This window comes from Triturus cristatus, chromosome 7, assembly GCF_964204655.1.
Source record: "Triturus cristatus chromosome 7, aTriCri1.1, whole genome shotgun sequence".
Classification (NCBI taxonomy): Eukaryota; Metazoa; Chordata; class Amphibia; order Caudata; family Salamandridae; genus Triturus; species Triturus cristatus.
The window spans coordinates 1213624939-1213645205 of record NC_140590.1 but is presented as its reverse complement, the minus strand read 5'-3'; the positions used below and the strand labels follow the sequence as shown (position 1 = coordinate 1213645205).

Here is a 20267-nt window from a genome sequence, read left to right as displayed (position 1 = left end):
TTGGTGCTAAACTGGATTGCTGTACTTCAGTCTATTTATGAATAAAGCGTACTTATTACACCGCCTCCAGATGATTAAAAAATGAGAAGCCCACTTTGTCCTTGGAAATGCCCAAAGGAACAATACTCGAAATTTGACGCACACTCTGCACTGGTTGTCTGACTAACATTACATTATTTTTAAATTAATTTATCTATTGCATACATTTTTCAGTGGAAAGCTTCCTCTTTCTTCGTGCTGTAAAAGTTTGAAATAAATTATTTTTTGATGCAGAGCTTTCTCTGTCTTATCCCTGTCTCTCTGGAACATCCTTCTTGTCCTTCATATTGATACATCTCATTTGTTTTTTCACAAAAAAAGATAAAAACCGTTTTATTTAACATATGTTTTTTTTTTAGATATATCTACCGTGAACTTGACCCGAAGGTCCCAGAGCACTTTACATGAGCATCAGCTGCATTACGGATGGACACATTAATTTTGTCAGACACAGAGATTTACCCAGAATCTCAGGACGTTGAGCGTCCCTTCCGAGACTCGAACTCGGTTCTCCAACTTCTAAATCAACCGCTCTAGCCAGTAGGCCACATCCTCTCTTTCGCCTGCTCGCCAGCTGACCTGCAGGATACCTAACTGGGGTGACAGTGTACTGTATAATTGTATTTGACATAAAAGCAAACCCTTCCTCAACTTTCCAACCAATTGGGGGATTGTTCTGGTATGTATCCTAGGCCTAGATCCTAGGCATACACGATTGGACCATAACCCTATGATGTAAGGACTGCGTTCAGTGCGTCACGTCAGAGGAAGGTAGGTCTGGTTTTCTCAGACCGGCAGTCTGCCTCGTTTTACAGAAAATAAGTGCTTTCCTGGTAAACACAGCAGTCCCTCTCTCAGGGTCACAGTGGTATTCAGAGAGTCTACTTTTAACACTTTGAAGGGCAGGCAACTGCACTAATAATGACACAGTGTATGATAAAAGATATATTATTGTACAAATCTATTAGTCAGTTGATGTGTTGTGACCACAAAACAAATAATACAAGGTACTAGACCAAGAAAGTCAACACAGCAAACATTTCTATCAGTGTGCCCTCCATCCCCACTCCAGGTTCCTACACTCTACAGTGAATGCACCAAATAGGCCCCGGTCAGTCTAAACCAGATGGCAAATGGAGTCAGGCTGCAAAGCACAAAGAGTCATAAGCACATATAACTGCCCACTTTCTAAAAGTTGTATTTCTACAATAGTAATGAAAAACTCCACCTTCACCTATAAGCAGGAATTATCATCACTATTCCAAACATACTAAACATAGCAATGCTGCTCCTTCCAGATCAGAAATTACCACTGGAACACATATCAGGGAATTTCCAATGCAAACCTATGAGAGCAGCAGGCCTCACAACTGTGAGAAACAAATAGGCTGTTTGTCACTACCAGGACATGGCACACAACAAAGGTACATATCCTAGCTTTTACCTACACAGCACCCTACCCATAGGGCTACCTAGGGCCTACCTTAGGGGTGACCTATATGTAGTAAAAGGGGAGTTTCCGGCTTGGCAAGTGACTTAAAATGCCACGTCACTGTGGCAGTAAACTGCCCACGTAGGGTTGCCCTGGGAATATAGGATATCACTGTACAAGGGACTTACAGGTAAATTAAATATGCCAAACAGGTGTAAGCTGAGCCTACCAAGTTTAAAGGAGAGAGCACATGCACTTTAGCACTGGTCAACAGTGGTAAAGTGCCCAGAGCCCTAAAGCCAACAAAAACAGGTCAGAAAAATACAGGAGTAAGGCAAAAAGTTTGGGAACAATCTTGCAAAAAGGGCCATGTCCAACAGTATGTACACCCCTAGTTTGGTGGGGAATGAAAGTCAGAGAGTGTCTGCTCCAGTGGAAGTGAGGGCATTGGAGAGAAGAATGGACAACACCAATGTGCGATTTGTCCCCTTGACTCTGATGAATGAGAGTTTACCTTGTGCAGCGAGTGCAGATCCTTCAGCACTACAGAATGGATTTGGATCCATAAGGTATTATCCTGGATTGACAGGAATAGATTCACCTGAGTGGGAGACACTCCCAAATTTACATAACAGTACTCCACAAAAGAGTAATACCCCGAATAGTACTTCTGAGGGTCAGCATATATTTCAACATATATTTGACTTAGAGAAATGGTTGAAGACACACAGTAATAACTCAAATGAGAGTCAAAATACAGAGATGAGTCACAGAACTATAAAATCAGCTGTAAAGGTGGAATTGATTGATGTGGTGAAATTAAATACTGAATTAGATTAAATGATTAGTGGGAGCCTCGAGTCTAACAGAATAGATACCTACCATCAAAGTGAATTGATGCTACCAGGAGAGCAAGAAAGGCACACGAAAAATGATCTGAATTGGCTCAAAGATGTGATGTTGACATAGAATGGGCAAAAGCTTTGCAGGAAAATCACAGAGTTGCTCTCAGTGATCAGGACATAGAGAATATTAGGTTAGCATGGTTGAACATTCAGATCTGAAAATGAATTACTAGCATTCAGATTTGGAGCACATTGGACAAATGGTAAGAGAAGTGGGCTAAAAGAAAGGCTCTAAGAAATCTTTGGGGAAACCGCCTCCCTTAGAGGAAACGGATGTAAAGGCTTACCCTTTACAAGAAGTACCGAGTGGAGGTTATGTACATGTGTATCAAGAGAGAGAGGGGTACATGGAGCTAATCATGATCCAGTACCCGTGCTCCCTGTGTTAGTCTCAATTCAAATGGAGGTAACTGCTCCAGGGTTGGGCGCAATAGTGACCCACTACAAAGAGAAAGAAGAGAAATCAAATTATAAGGGCCTAGGTCTACACTTCGCAGGCCAGCGGCAAGCGCAGGCCATGTCTTTTGATGCCCTTGCACACCCCTAAAGGATGTCATGCTTCATCATAGGGCGATTGCCCCTCGTCGGGCCGGCGCTGCAATGCTCTACGAGTCCCCCGAAGGGTCGCTTTGGTGGAGATCTTTTTTTTGGTACTGCCATATGATGAGTGAGGGTGTGAGATAAAGGATTCTGAGAGAACAAATGCGTGAGTGAGTGAATAATAAAACTAGCTAAGTGATACCAGGGTGAATTAAGTTTAATATGCAGATTCCCTTGCCGTGTTAAAAAACCCATAGGTCGTGTGTTACAAATGGGGCGTAATGTGCCGCAGTAACTATTAGGTCAACATGTTTCGCGCCATCTAAGTGGTCAAAACGATCCTTGGTGCTTTTTCAGGACCAATGAAGTGAGTTAAAAGTGGGTCAGAAAAGACTGTAAGTGGTTCAAGAACCCTGCTCAAAAGGAGCGGACACCCCTTGTGACCAACTACAAGGTGGCTACAGCTCTATTGATTGGTTGCTCCTGTTGCAACCTAATGATATAAGAGAAGATTTAGAAAACAAAAGCACAGAGTGGACGTCAATATAATCCTCTAAGTGGGCAGACAGTAGAGCGCATCACATATCTGAATTGTTTTCATTCAAAGAAAGTACACTGATCAACAAACGATACAGATAACATACATTATTGACCAACTCCAGAATGGGACACATTTGTAGTTCTCCCACATCACTGGTGCGTAAGTCAGTGTGTAGAGTAAATTCTGATCATGGTGGTGCCATTACAGAACAATGTATGATTTGAGCCGGGTGCTAGTGGTAGAGCGCAAAATACACTGAGAATTAAATAAAATCATCTGCTACGTCCGGGGACTCACAATGATATTGTAATAATGAATACACGTAGATTACGATATGGCTACCATTCTAAGTGCATTGATTCGTAAAATGTGACATAGCGACGCTGAACTATCATAAGAAACCAGTGTCAAGACATGTGGCAGTAGTTCTTACCTAGTCTGGAGTATTTTGTTGCTCCATAGGCTTGCACGTGTAATCGCCCGCACCGTAACGGGCTGAAATGAGAAGATGCATGCGGAGAGGAGACAACTTTAAACTGGCCACTCAAAAGTAATACGTGGGATATGAGCAAAACCCTTATAATTTGATTTCTCTTCTTTCTCTTTGTGGCGGGTGACTATTGCGCCCAACCCTGGAACAGTTACCCTCGTAAGAATTTAGGTTATGTACATATGCCTTGGAGTAGAGGCGACCTTCCTGCATTTACCAATTATTTACCCAGATCGAGAGAAAAACGTGTAGAGTGGTACAAACAGGTTGATCGATTTAGGAAAAGTTTCAAAGTTTTGTGGATTGATTTGAATACGCTGTTTGGGATTGTGGTCCCTAGTGATTTGTGGTCAGAATGCAAAATACATGGGACCGTTTGTGTTTAGATTTGTGACTGGATTGAAACCTAAAATAAGTATGATGATTAAGCAGCATTTTATTTGTTGGAGGAACAAGTCTTGAAATGAAGCACAAGAAATCAAAAGAGAAGTTGATGATGGTGCAGATGAAGGCTGCTCAATGGGGTCAGGGACAGCTTTATGTAGGAAATACTGTCCCGATGCAAGGAGTCTATCAGTCTAGGGCTCCAATGCAACAAAGGGGAGGATTTCAGGGACAAGGAAGGTGAAGAGGTTCTCCTAAAACCCCCAAAACTGGAATTGATATTGACACCTTGAAAAAGCCTAATCCATGCCATTTCTGTAATAAATTGGGGCATTCGAAGCACAAGCATCATCTTAATCCTGCAAATCAGGAACAAAACGGTGGGTTTAATCAACCACAGGATACTGTTAAGCAATCTCAGAATGTGCCCAGACCAAGATTTCAAAATGTATTCAGTTCCCAAGGTCCTGTAATGCAACTGCCACAACCCCTAATGCCACAGCATCGTGTAAATAATGTTTGACACACCAGAATGCTGATAAGGGTGTGAATCAGAATTTATCCCGTAATAACACCCCATTTCAACAGTACCCCATGTTTGAGATGTCAATGAGTACGGCTCTGATCAGTCTTTATGATAGTGTCTGAGTGGGGAGGAAGATTGTGCATCACAAGAGGTAGACGAGAGCGGACCATATGTTGATGCTGACGTGGATGGCCACAATGTCACTTTCCGGGTCGGCAATGGTGCGAAAACAGAAGAGGTTCCAAACCCGCCTCTCTAGGGAAAATAAATCCAAGTTGTAGGAGTCACAAACAAGAAGTTGTCCAGGCCCCTAACTAAAGAAGTGCCTGTAAAGATAGGGACATTTGAAGATAATCACCAATTTGTGGTGTGTGATACAAGTCCTGTGTGTGTCTTAGGGCATGATCTGCTGTGCAAGTGAAATTGCACTTTCAAATGCACACCGAAGGGTATTGTGCTTCCACATAATGATGAGGACATTGTCTTTAAATTGGCAAATCAAAAACTGCAAACTTTATTGTTCCCAATGCTGACTTACCTTTAGATCTCCAAGATACAGTGAGGTACATAGTTTGGAATTTTACAGGAAAGGATATAGGACTTATTAAAGGATTTGAGCCAGTCCGTATACAAGAAAAACTGAATGCTGAATTCCAGAGAACTTCACAGTATAATCTAAAGCCTTAGACTGTTGCGGGGATTTCAACTGTTATTGAGTCAATGATTGAATAGGGTATTCTGAAGGAGATCCCGGGAGTCCATGTAACTCACCCATTATGGGCTTATTGAAGCCGAGCGGTAAGTACCGCATTGTGCAGGATCTCCGGAAGACTAATAAATTAGTGATTCTTTGTTATCCTGTGGTACCGAGTCATTCAGAAATACTGTTTCTGATTCCATGTGAGGCTGAGTGGTTCACTGTCATTGATCAGTGTCAAGCATTTTACTCAATTCCACTCCACAAAGATATACATTTTTTTTATTTGCTTTTCAAATGGGGAATCATGTGTTAATGTGGTGCCATGTCCCACAGGTTATACAGAAAGTCCTTCCATATTCAACCAGATCTTGAAAAAAAATCTGGAGTCTCTGGTCATGCCCTACAACTACAACTCTGCCCTACAACTCTGTTTTGGTACAGTACATAAACAACCTTTTAGTTGCGTTGAATACTCAAGAAGCATGTACAACTGATACCATTGCCTTACTGAACCATCTGGCTGAGAATGGACATAAAGTATCCCCAAGTAAGTTACAGTACTGTATGACACATGTCCTTTATTTGGAACATCACATTGTGAAAGCTGCGAATAAGGTGTCACAAAAGAGCATCTCAGCGATCATGCAAATGATTCCACCTTGAACGCAGAAAGAAGTCAGCATATTTCTGGGAAAGGTGGACTACTGTCATCAGTGAATTCCCAACTTTTACCTAATGGCAAAACCTCTGCAGAGGTTGACACACAAGGATGTACTTGATCCAGTACCCTGGGATAATGATTGTTTGAATGCCTTCCTGGAGGTGAGAGAGAGCCTTTGTCACGCTCCGGCACTAGGAATGCCTGACTATAATAAAGCATTTTTGCTCCTTTGTAGTGAATAAGAAGTTTGTGCTCTTTCTGTGTCAACTCAGAATCATTGAGGTGCCAGTAGACCAGTTGCCTATTTCTTAGCTACTTTACATCCAGTAGTATCAGCATTGCCCGGATGTCTCAAATCCGTTGCTGCAACAGGTGTCAGCATAGAGAGGTGCGAAAATATTGTGATACGTCACACACTGATTGTCTACGTACCTCATTCTGTTGACATTTTGTCGACCAGAACACAAACAAAGGACCTGACAAATAGTAGGCTCACTAGGTATGAGCAGATTATTTTGGCTGCAGAAAATATTACTTTGAAAAGATGTTCTGTTCTGAATCCAGCTACTTTACTCCTGGTACCTGATTGTGATGTGGCTGAGACTGAAATCAAACATGACTGTCTCGATGTCACTGAACTGTGCTCCAAGCCACGTCCCGATATAATGGATGAGCCATTGCCTGAATCTGACTATGCTCTATTTGTAGATGGCTGTTGTTTAAGGGATAATGAGGGACATCTGAGGGCTGCCTATGCTGTCTGCATTGTTACTGGAGTGGTCAAAGCTGCCTAGCTTCAAGGAGTATTCTCCACACAGGTAGCAGAATTGATTGCCCTTAACCACGCATGATGTGTTTCAGACCAGCTGAGAGTGACTATATTCACAGATAACCAATATGAGTTTGGTGTGGTTCACGACTTCAGACAGTTATGTTATGTGTTATTTTCATTTATAACGCGCACAGATACTCACGGGTGTCCCGGCGCGAAACCAACACAAGAGGAAAACGTCTATTTAGGCAAAGAGATGTGTTTTCAAATGTTTCTTGAATACCATCGGGTCCTGAATATTGCGTAGGACAAGGGGCAGAGCATTCCAGGCAGCAGTAGCCTTCCTTGTCAATGAGTTACCTCCAAGCCTCTGGTATTTAAATCGAGGAACCTGCGCAAAGCGGAGGAACGTGGAGCGCAGCTGTCTAGATGGAACTTAGAAGGAGAAACGTTTTTGTAGGTATAGGGGGCCAAGCCCATGCAGTGCTTTGTGAGTCACAACCAATGATTTAAACTTAATCCGTTCAACAACGAGGAGCCAATGCAGTAAATGCAGATGGTGTCGCACACTGCTCCTGGCAGAGATACCCAGAAGCAGTCTGGCCGCTGCATTTTGGACTACCCGCAGCTTTTTCAGCAGGCAGTCTGGAATGCCGATGTATAGTGCATTGGCATAATCCAACCGGGACAAAATGAGTGCACAGGTCACCGTTTCTCTCGCTGCCTGGGAAGGAAGAGGGAAAAACTTCCTCAGAGTTCTGAGGAGACCAAAACAATTACCGGCCAGCTTCTTAATATGGTATGAGAAAGAAAGACTCTCATCAAACCATACCCCTAAATCTTTGGCAGGTTTCCCTAGAGAGGTTGGCACCGGGAGCTCAGGAGGACAAAGAGATTCTCGGAAATTAGGAGAAAAATTTCCGGAGAGGATGATTTAGGACTTCTCCTCATTGCACTTTAGCTGCCCAGCTGCTAACCATTTAAAAATGGATGAAAGACAGTGATGAACAGAAGAGACCGACTCATCGCTTTTATCCCAAGTTAATAGCAGCTGGGTGTCATCAGCGTAAGCCATCACCTTGGCTCCCAAGCTCTCTGCCAAATAAACTAAGGGTGTAACATAAATATTAAAAAGAACGGGGCTGAGGCAAGACCCCTGGGGCCCTCCCGTGGTCACAAACTGTGTAGAAGAGGAGCACGGGGGCATCCAGATCTGTTGGGCCCGATCTTCTAAAAAGGATCTGAGACAGTTCCAGGCAGTGCCTAATGCACCTATCCCGGCGAGTCGTGAAAGGCGAAGAGAGTGTGGGACCATGTCGAACGCCACCCAGAGGTCCAACAGGATCAGTGCTGCCCGCCCGTTGGCGTGCAGACACTCCCGAATAGCCTCCACAACCTCCACCAGGACCGACTCGGTGCTATGGGCAGCCCGGAACCCCAATTGTGCAGGGTGCAAAATACCCTCCTTCTCAATGAACTCGATGAGTTGATTATTAACAACCTTCTCATACACTTTAGCCAACCCTGGCAAGAGGGAAATGGGTCGATAGTTTCCCGGATTGAGAGGATCAAGTGAAGGTTTCTTTATAAGTGGCAGAATCCTGGCCTGCTTCCAGGCCGCTGGAACACTGGTTGTCTGGAGAGATAGGTTAACAATGCTATTAACCTCTGCATTGATCGTTTCTGCTGCTGCGGCAAGCAGTCTAGCAGCACAAGGATCAGAGGGTGAGCCAGATTTCAAGCTCCTAATGATTTTAAGCAAGTCCTGCAGATCCACCGTCTTAAACATATCCAGGCAGTGTTCCGCTCTGGGAATTGGTGGCAGGACAGATACCACGGTCTCCTTATCACTGTGAGAAAAGGCTGCCTGAATAGTGCAAATCTTATCCAGGAAGAAATTCAATAGAGTATCGCACCAGGTGTCTGAAGGTAATAGCACACTAGCTTGAGCCAGGGGAGACGTGAAGCTCTGATTAATCGAAAAAAATTATTTTACGTTATTTTTAGCGGAGTCAATTCGACTAGAATAGAATTGCCTTTTGGCAGCCGCTATTTCCTCATAATAGACCTTCTGTTTGATTCTGAGCTTCAGCTTAGCAGCCGAACAGTAATCACTGCGGCGCCATGCTCACTCAAGAATCTTACATTCATGTTTAAGTATTTTAAGCTCGGGGCTGAACCAGGGTTTGGAAGGAGATTCCCTTGACAGCCTAGAAGAACACTGTGGAAATGAGTGGTGACTGCCTTGGAGATCCAACTGGTAAAACTGTCAAGGCAATCTGCAATGCCACCTGATAAAGTAGGTCTAGTAGTCTCCAGCGCTAGCTTAAACGTACCTAAGGCAATTCTGCTGAAGGCGGGTTTGCAAAAAGACCGTGCTACAGGCTCAGCATTCATCACGGTCCATGAAAAATATGTAATAAAATGATCCAACCGAGGGACCGGGCATGGGTCTCTGATCGAAATAGGAAAGTTACTGCAAATTGGGTCCAGTAAGTGACCAGCCTGATGAGTGGGGAGCTTAACCAGCTCGATCAATTGGGCCAGATGAAGAGCATACAGGAATTCACACGAATCCCTGGCATCAGCGTGATCAAGATGAATATTGAGATCCCCTAATAAAATATAATGAGAGAATCTTATGGTCTTAGAGGGAGTTTTTCACCTCACCAGGATCCCCTATCCACAATGGAGAGCAGGTGAAGAAACTGTTAGAGGCTTTACAAATGCCTGACCATATTGCTGTTGTCAAATGTTCTGCCCACTGTAAAGATAATGATTTTGTCATACTACGGTAAGGTAAGGTAAATTTATTGTACAGTTAATTAAAACTCACAATAAAAAAATAAACCATTGAGACAATACAAGTTAAAAGATGAAAAATGAAGACAAAAACCATTATCACAGTTTACACTATAACCTTTAAAATACAGTCTTTCAACTATTGTGCTTTACGTAGAGGTCAAAATGAGTCTCAATATTTTTGTCTGTTCAGCCCTTTTGTAATGTATGAAAATATGAACAAAATGCCAATGCTTCACAGTTTCTGATCAAGCCTTATAACGTATATAAAAAATCATGAATAAAGTGCTTGTGCAAAAAGTGCAATTATTATTGACAATTAAAATGCTCAATCAGGGTGAGCCAGCTGTCTTCTGTTCTGCTGTCACTTGTATCAAGAGCTTAAGTCTTTCTGCCACTTTATCAAAATACTTTGCGAATCAGCAGTTTAATTGGATCTCCTCTGGGTTAAAACATAGTTTTACTGCCTGCCTGCAGGACCTGATGCCCTTCTGGTTAAATGTTGGTCGAAGCAAGGTGTCCCACCTGCACGGGGTGGTGACTTTATGCCTTAATCTCCTTGTGCTGTCAGACGGCTGCAACTATTGACCAGCTGATGACAGCGAGAGCACCCCTAGGAGTCAAAGTCAGTTGATACAGCTCCCTGGTGAGCCGCCCATCGCCAGTAGCTCTGTATTGCTGTGGAGCTAGGAAATCTCTATGCTGATGAGGCCGCGTGTTACTGTGCGCTAAATGTCCGCACATTCAATGGTGAATCTACAAATGAGGGAGCAGATGAAACCAATCTTTTAATTGCAATTGTTGATACATGGGAGGAAGTGAAGCGGATGCAGGATGAGGTTAATGAGGAGGAACAGCAAGGTTGGGTCAGAGCAGGATGTGTGAAACGAGATGATGACATTTGGGTTTCAGGAGATGGGAGACCAGCACTGCCCAATAGTTTGTTGCTGCCAATAGCAAGGTTCTATCATAGATCGATGCATGTAGGAGAGGATGCCATGGTGAGATTGTTTAGGCAGACGTGGTTCAATCCGAAGTTTTGAGTAATAGCTGAAGCATTGTGTTACCAATTTATGATTTGTCAGCAAATTAATGTAGGAAAGAGAACTGCTACTGAGTCACATAGGGAGGTCAGGAGGTCTATTTAACAGAATGCAGCTGGATTTTGTTGAAATGCCAGTGTGTAATCGATTAAGGTACCTTCTAGTGGTTGTGTGCATTTTTTCACATTGGTTGGAAGCCTACCCTACTAGGAGATTTGACAGTCTCACAGTAGATAAATTGTTTTTGAGGGAACCCACTCTGAGATTTGCATTTCCAACCTCTTTGGAATCAGACCGAGAAACTCATTTTAATAATGAGTTTCTGAGAATGCTATGTGCAGCATTGCAAGTGAAGCAGAGATTTCATTGCAGTTATCAGCCAGAAGCATCAGGCATTGTGGAACAGGTCAATGTCACTCTGGAATCCAGAGTGGCTATAGTGTGTGCTCCAACATCTCTGAAATGGCCTGACGCGTTGCCCCTTGTGCTGATGAGTCTTCACAATGTACCCAAATAAAGGACAGGATTCTACGACATAAAATCATCATGGGGAGGGCTATGCGAATGACTGTTGTGCCTGCGAATATACTTGTGAACATCACTGACAATTTTGTGCTCAATCAGTGTAAAGGATTGGCTGATTTTGTTTGCTCTGTGTCTCACCAAGCCGAAGCGGAGACAGCACCACCACATCAGGAGCAGTGCCATGACCTTAGTCCCGGAGACTGTGTCGTGGTGAAAAAACATGTGAGAAAGAACTGTCTTGAGCCCTGATTGTGTGGTCCATAACAAGTGATCCTAATCACCACAACTACTGTGAAGTGTGGTGGACTTCCAAACCGGGTACATGTATCTCACACTCATAGAGTCCTGTGTGCCCTTGAAAAAGAAAGAGCACACCTCCCAGCAGAAACACCAGCTGTGGTCCAAGGGCCATGGGAAGAGGTCAGCCAAGCTGTATGGGACAAGGCAGAGCCTGAGGCAGCACTAGAACAATCTGAAGGGGGTCCAGGCCAAGTAGAAGCTGTAACTGACTCAGAGGAAGTTGGTGCTGTGGTGGTGAATGAGTCAGAATCCGACCCCAATGAAGGAAGTAGTGCTGTGGGACCACAAGTGGTAGTCGAAGAAAGCGGGTCTGGAAATAAAGAAAGAAGATTGAATGGTCCTCTGAAAGAACACTTGCCCCCATAAACGAAACATCTGGAGAATCTGAGCTGAGTGAAGACAAATGTGAAGGACCTGATCTCAGAAGGTCTAAAAGGTCGAGGTTGTCTTGTCAGAGGTACTCTTCTCCAGAGTGGACTTATCTCGCTACTGATGACAACGAAGACAACTTGTGGAAATCCAGGAATCATAGTGGAGATTCAGCTGAGACTTTCAGAACTTGATTTGAACTATCTCTTTACATTTGCACTCCCTTACCTGACAAGACTGAGTGCTTTGAGAAACTTTGCGCAGAATGAAACTGTATTTCCCTGTCTGTATCCGGAAGAATCTCCTGTGCTCGTTGATGGACATTGAATAATGTTATTGGAAATGTTCATATAGGAACTTGGTTCCCATATTGTTAGGGATGCTGAAAGAACTTATGTTAAGTTGCTCAAAAAAGATTTTCTAGATCCAAGTGGAAGAAGAATACATTTAGGCTTAACAATTAGAAGAACACAGATTAGGGCTAGGGAAGCCCCACAAAGATTATACATACCTTTGTAAAGAAACTTTGAAGCAGACAAAGACTGGGTTTTAATCATTTGCACCGGGAGAGACCTACAGAGAAGATTCTGTTGCTGCTATATTTACACCCACTTGGTCTGAGTCTAAATAGTATGGAAGCAAATAATACTAATCATAGACGTAGGTACATAACAGGTGCGGTACTGTTAAGTAAAGCATTCAAAGAGCTTCCAAAGCTCCTTAAAAGGGAAGTCCCTCAGGTTGTCCAACAACACAAAATGTGAGGCAGCCACCCTGTGACACTCTGCCCATCAAAGAAGATGTAATTGTTGGAGATAGATGACAAGTTGTCAGAGTGAAATTCGGCAGCCGGAGCCCTCATGACATGCTGCTAGCTTGCTCTTCGATCCACCCCTACTCATTTGTGGATCGTAGTAAGCTACAGCAAGCCACAAGTATGGAAGCGCTTAAGCAGACTGCGTCGGTGTGATTGAAAAGGTCAGTGATGCCTCTCCCACCAGTGGGGAGACTACGAAGAATGGCACTGATAAGGCGTTTGGTGAACATGAGTGAGCCATGGCTTGTTGCTGCGGCATTGGAGGAGGTTGAATGGACTTCTCGGCTAGCTTAATGAATCATCACAAACAATGCTAGCAGTTGATATGGTGGAGGAAGTGGAGCTGTCACAGCCTGGGGAGTGCATTGTTTGAGACTGTCAGCCATCACAGAGCTCCTCTAATGCAATGTCAGGCTGATGCTGGTATTGCATGGTGCAAAGGAAATTATTTTCAACCCCGAGGCCCCAAGGTGAGTGATTACTGTTCGTGAGGAGTCGGGGTGGGGGTTTATACTACTGGGGGCCTTTTTGGGATGTTATTCTCTCAGCCAGAGAATGTAGTAAAAAGACAGAAGTCTTCTGGTTGCTCGCCAGTGGACATAGCAGTTCAATTTGCCTGGCTAGCCTATGCGATAGCAGCATTCAAGGGGGTCCGCTGCTGGCAATCGCCCAGAATCTTACTCCCAGAAAGCAGATAAAAAACAAGATATTCAGCGTTGATTGGCAGTGGGTCAAATGGAAAGAAGTGCTTTTTTGAGAATAGACTCACAAATGGTAGCTCTAATAACTTTAATTTGTGCCACTGTTCAGGCAGAGGGTATTAACCCAGTGGTCTTGGAGAGTAATGTAGCACTGAAGAAATTAGATGCTCAAAATACTCAGCCACGTTCAGTGGGGCTGGAATAAATGAACATGTATCAGGGGCCTGAGGGGACTCAAACTGTAATCTTGATGTCTTTAGAGAGGGTTGGATTAGTGGGTCAAGATGAAGTAGTATCCACTTTGTGCTAAGCAAGAAAAAAACTTTCAGACAAAGGGATCCCACAAATAGCTTTTCGAGAGATAAGAGGTGATAGAGAAATCATTACACTGACGCTCATGGTTACACAAGATAACAGGATCCTTTTCCCAAAATCAAACACTCTTTCAATCACAGGGTCTGGGGTCGGTCTCTGAAGTGCTTGTGGCTGAGATGAAAAGATCTGGAGGCCCTATGCCAAACTTGGGTCAATAAAATAGGCCCTGGGCCAAACTTGGATAAACAAAATACCTTGCAGAGAACTGAGCTAGATGAAGGGCAATGTATCTTTCAGTGGGTAGGGCAATCTGAGTATTTGTTGGTGTCAATACTTTCAGAAATTTGAGATCTGAAACAGGTGCAAGCACAGGAAATTGCTGCCTTGCACCACAGATTGGTAAAAATTGAGTGCAGTGTGGCATATATGCCAATCAGATTTCAGGAGGCAAAGCAGAGGATATAAGACCGCGAGGATAGATATGTACCTCTCAACAAGGAAATGTTGGGGGTGTAGAATAAAGTGAGCTATCGTGTGAAACAAATCGACGATTTGGAAAATCATTCAAGACGATCAAGTCTTCGATTTGGGGGTGTTCCAGAAGAAAGTGAGAGTCAAGTAAACTTCAAAAATACAGTTCAACTGGTTGAGTCTTTAATTAAATCTCACATCCTACCTGATGCTACAGGTGCTTTCCCAATCATGACAGTGGATAGGGTTCCAGTGCAATGTGTACCTAACTCGAAATACCCATGGACTATTCTTGCTAATTTTTTCATATTCAGGAACGAATATTATCTGCAGTCATTCAACAGAAAGGTTTTTTTAACCTCGGAGAACTATCAATTTCATATTTTCCCCAATGTGTCAATCACAGTGGCCAGATTTGTGGGATTGTTTTAATCAGTGGATATACAGGCCTCAGTGGTACAACAGTCAAGATTGAAAGTTCTTTTTTCATCTTCTTTCAACTGTATAAGAGATTCTTAATCTTCTGTCTAAAGTGCTGAGCTTGTTTGGGGTTTGAAAAAATGTAATCTAATTTTGGTGCCACCGTAAGGTCTTAGCCCATGGTATAGTAGCTAATTAAGTAGGGAGAACTCCCAATGTGGAAGGGCAAAAGTGATGCCAGGTGCAGCAACATCTAAAGCAACCAAAGGCTTGGGTCCTATGTCTACCTGGCCTAGACCACCCTATTGTCTGAAAGAAGCAAGTGACCAGATAGATAATTGCATGATCATTAATCAGCACTTGGACAATCAATTACAAGTGCAAGTGATTTATTTCACATTTGTTATGCACATTATTCACGATGTTTATAACAACGTTTCTTCATGTCATAGAGAAAGCCACACAAATCCTTAGTGTGATACACTTGTGAACAAAACAACAAAAATTGGCAATGTGACAGATAAAGACACAAAATCTACATCTATTTACATACATAAAACAACACACAACATATCAAAAAGTGACTTGGACACCCATTCGATTGTTGTAGTCCTATTAATAAATAAGCAACACTAGTCCTTAAGTAACACATGAAAAATAGACGAATTGATTGCAGTTCGAAAGGTCGTGCCTTAATGCTGGGCATTATGCAACACAATTAAGAATGGGGTAGTATAAGCAATGTGAAGGAATTACTTTACAATGATTCCCTTGTACACCCCTACACTACTTGTGCCTCAGCCCCAAAGCCAACGCATTTCGAACCCTGACTTGTTCTGGGGTTTTCCTCAGGACGTGGACTGGAAAGGAATCTTGGCTGCTACTCTGTGAAGCTCCCATGCGATTCTGTACCCATGTGCAGCTTTGCTTTCTTTAATCCAGCTTCAATGTGAAAGTGTGGGTAGAATTGTCACTGAATGGAAACCTGTCATCAGCAGGAGCAGCAACATGGCACCAGCTAAAGGGTGCAGTGGGTCAGGGGGTAAGGCGGGCAATTTGCTTGACAAGGGGAATTCATGGAGTGGTGGGTAGCAGGTTCACATTTAGTTTGGGAATCTCTAGAGTTGTAGGAAGGTGAGGTAAGAAAGAAATGAACAGAGTGTGGAGCCAGAAGGATAAAGGAAGTGATTCAATGGATGGCTTACTCTTAGTTAGCAAGAGCTAGGGACAAGGGATTTGTTGGAAAGCTTAAAAAATTTACTTTCTTGGGGTATTTTTTCTTTCTCAAAAAGTATGGGGAAATTGATTAGGACAGGTGCATGCAATACTAATGGTTTACTGAACAAGCACAAATATGGGATAATAATGAATTGGCTCTCTAAATTGTTGGAAAGCTTAAAAAATGTACTTTCTTGGGGTATTTTTTCTTTCTCAAAAAGTATGGGGAAATTGATTAGGACAGGTGCATGCAATGCTAATGGTTTACTGAACAAGCACAAATATGGGATAATAATGAATTGGCTCTCTAAATTTGGTGCTGAGGTGATGTTCTTCCAGGAAACACATCCGTAGTCTAACAAACCAAATATGACTGTTCCTAGAAGGTTTCCCATTGCCTTTTCTTCAACCTCAGGAGCTGCGGTCAGCGGAGTGGCAATTTATTTGTTTACCACTCTAGGCTGGCAAATTGTAGATGCTATTAGAAATGGAAAAGGTAGATGGATTTGGGTTAAGGTGTCAGTAGAAGGTTTCTTTTGGATTCTTGTTAGTTATTAAGGCTTGAATCAAGATGAAATAGAGTCTCTCAAGCAGCTGTATGAGCTTTTGATGGATTTGGAAGGGCCTTTAGTTCTGGGAGGTGATTTTACCTTTATTCAGAATTTAAAATCGGACACATCTAATGGAACAAAGAAGCAACTTAAGCCCAAGACTGCACAAATACAAGCAAGGTTTATGCAGGAATTTGGTCTGGTTGATCCATGGTGTCTAGATCATCCTGAATTTTTGCAATTTACTTGTTTTTCACACCAATTTAATACAGCTTCAAAAATAATTGTGTTATGCTTTCACAAGCAATTAATTGCGGCACAACTGCTATCGAGGGCAATGGCTTTTCTGACTAATCTAAACTAGATATTTAGCCAAAGGAGAGAGCTAGATTGGCAATTCGATATGGTATTATTATCAGAGCAGACCTGAATCTTCATTAAATAATGTTTTCAAGTTAATCGAAATTTAGCCCCAGCTTTTTTTGTTTGGGAAGCTTTTAAAGCTACTTTTAGGGGGCAGGTGATAGCCTGTAAATCAAAATTCGGTAAGGCACTCCTCATAAGAATGTAAGCGCTGTGGGCAGAAATTGATGTAGCTTAAACTGCCATGGTGACTCCAGACTATTGTTCTAATCTATAAACAAGGAAATTAAAAAGGAATCGGTTTGAGGGAGCATCAAAGAATCTCAGAGATTTCTTCTTAATTGAAGCAGTCTGTAATCATAGAACTTATCAACAGAAAGTTTATGAAGAAAGTCAGCACATTGGCAAATTCCATGCTTGGTCTGCTAAACCTACAAAAAATAATACTACAATCAAGGCAATACTCAATACTGTGTCTCATGTTCATACTACTGAAAATCACAATGTAGTAGAGATTTTTTGCAGCATTATATGGCTTTATAAGAGCAAACAGATCACTCTTCTTTCTCGAAACCCGAACAATATTTTAGCTCTTTTATACTACTCAAATTAACAGATACAAAAAGGCATACCCTCTTAGCGAAAACAACCCCTGCAGAAATTGAGAAGTCATTAAAAGAGATGGCAGATGCTAAAGCTTTTGGAAATAATAGTATTGCGACTGGTGTCGACAAGGAATTTGCAGATGAATTGATCCCTTTTTTAGCAGATTCATTTAATCAATTTAGGGAATGGAAGACATACCCAAATCTTTTAAAGAATCATTAATAGTTAGCTTTCTCAGTAAAGATTACCTGAGTATGAATGTCTATTCTGATCACCCCGTTAGCCTGTTCAGACTATAAGTTGTTCACGAAGCATTGGCAGCACAAATTACACCTGTCACACAAAGAAATAATTGACGAAGACCAGAATGGCTTCCTACTGAACAGATCAATGGACACCAACACAAAATTCCTGATCTAGCCATTGATTTTATTTTGAGTAATCAGCTGAAGCCGGCAATACTGATGATAGGTGTCAAGAAGGCTTTTGACTTAGTCAATAGGGAAGTATTATTTTATATTTCGATTAAACTGGGAATCCCTGGTCAATTTGTAAGAATGCTCCAGAATTTATATAAATACATTGAAGCAAGAATAGACTAATTCTAAATAGATAGGATCAGCGACAATCAAAAGAGGTACTTGACAGGGCTGTCTAATGTTTGCAATTATTTTCAGGTTTTTTATTGAACCTGTGACAGTTAGGATTCCTAACAAAGTCTCGATTGTCCCACCAATAGCGGGGATGGTGAAAATCAAACTCTCCCCCAATAATATTATTTTATATTTAAAAGCAGAAAAGGGCATTATTCAAGGAGCTTTAAAAGACATTCTGAAATATATCTCGGTGGGGGCTATAAAATGATTTGTTCAAAGATGGAGCTTTTATTGTTCAATGCAACAGCTGCAGATCTACCTCAGAATCTCCAACAACAGTGTGCTCCACAACGTCCAGTTCATTATTTGGGGATCTATGTAACATCCAATTTTAGTGATCTAATCTAGATTAATTACTCTGTTATGATTAAGAAAGTAAAGGGCCTGTACTTCTGTTATCTCTAATTGGCCGTGTTGCTTTAATTGAGATGGCAATTTTGCCATTGCTTCTTTTTCTTTTCACTAATGTCCCTATCAAGCATAATAAGCTATATTTTCAATAGGTTGATTCCCTTTTAAAGAAATGTTTTTGAAATAATAAGTATCCAAGTGTACAATTTTCAGTTCTAAATGATAATCAGGGAGGACTTGCGCTACCTCATTTATAGAATAACTTTCAGGAAGCACTGTTGGATCATATTCTTTGACTTTCTCATGAACTTTAGTCTTTTGATAAGTTTATTTTGATTTATAGGTTGAAAGGATCAGGAATTGAGCGGCCAGCCTTTATTAAAACTGCTATGTTTCTAGAAAGAACTAGATATAAGGTGCTATACATAATGGAAAGTGATATGAAACAGTTTTTTGGTGTATGTGGTGCATTCTGCTGTACCATGTTTTTATGGTCTTGAAAGATTGTAGATCTATGGGATAAGCCACCTCCAAAACTATTTTGGAAAACTGGAATGCAAGGGGATTCTACACAGCTGGTGATTGTATTATTAGCCAAAGATAGAAAACTTGAGCTGAGATGATACTCCAGTACTGTGAAGAAATTCAAGCCCTTTTTTTCAGCTTTCTGAAGATAGCGGCCATTTTGGCAGATAACGTTCGCAAGATGAATATTGCAACCCATGCAGTGATGAAACTACTAGTTAAAGAACAACTTTGAGGGGTCGGTAATTGGTACAGAATTCTACGGCTCAATAGGGTTTCACCTGTGATTCCAGAATTTTTAGATAATATTCAGAGCTACCAATTGTAGAATAATGAGAGGAGTGGGGGAATCTATCTCTGTGGTGGTATATAAATCTTTCAGGGTGGCTAATTTGAAAAGAATGGCATATTTGTTGAAATGGCTAATGTACTACACTCCTAATATTTTTCTTGGAATCTTTGAAGCAACTCCAGATTAATGTTTCAGGTGTCAAATAAACATTTTGGGGGGATGGCTCCATATCTTTTTTTACATGTCTAGAAATGTATGTATTTTGCTCCAAGTTATTTCAAGAACTTAGTAAAATGATTGGGATCAGAACTGAGGCTGAAGCGACTACAGTACTATTTGGATATTCATCTAGTATTATTAGCTGAGTGGATACCTTTGCTCAGTGTTTTACTTGTACAGGTATGGAAGCTGCTTAGTCCCCGATACTGCAAGGTTGGAAATTAAAGGATTGACTGACTCTTGAACGCTGGTATATGAGGGTAAGCAGTGTTAGAATGTTTGAATATGCATATGCTCAGCAAATGAAGAGTGAATGTACGTTTTCAGCAATTTTGAAACTTTTAGACTGTTGAGTAAATAGACGAGACGCTTTTTTGAAAAGAGGCTGGTAAGGATATGAGAGACCAGCACTCAATTATTATCCATTGCAGTTGAGAATGAAATGTAAACAAGGAGTTTTTACAAATACATTTTTTTGAAGCACTTTTGCACTGTAATAGATAGCAAGTTTCATTGTCACAAATAGCACTTTATGAATTTTACATTTCAGGGACCACTGTTTTATTTTAATTGTGAAAAATTAGCTCTCATCAGAATTCAGAATGAATAATATTTTCAAAAAGTCAGTCTCCCTTAGGAGTTCAATTGCACTACAATATAGATATATTATACCTTATTGCTACAATTAGCACTTTATTGATATTAGAATTCTGTGATTGACAAGAATATGTTA

General features: G+C 41.6%; 1 protein-coding gene and 1 long non-coding RNA gene across 2 annotated transcripts in view; one reads left to right on the top strand and one right to left on the bottom strand.

The window, feature by feature from the left end:
- LOC146811635 (uncharacterized) overlaps positions 1-10128 on the top strand; it is a 126405-nt gene extending 116277 nt beyond the window's left edge. Inside the window, exon 4 of the long non-coding RNA XR_014966762.1 lies at positions 399-10128. This is a non-coding gene — a long non-coding RNA (uncharacterized LOC146811635). The remainder of the gene's footprint in view (positions 1-398) is intronic.
- The window catches only part of LOC146811634 (transmembrane protease serine 9-like), a 1785969-nt gene that overhangs the window by 1584117 nt on the left and 181585 nt on the right, over positions 1-20267 (bottom strand). The gene's annotated exons all lie outside the window — the stretch shown is intronic.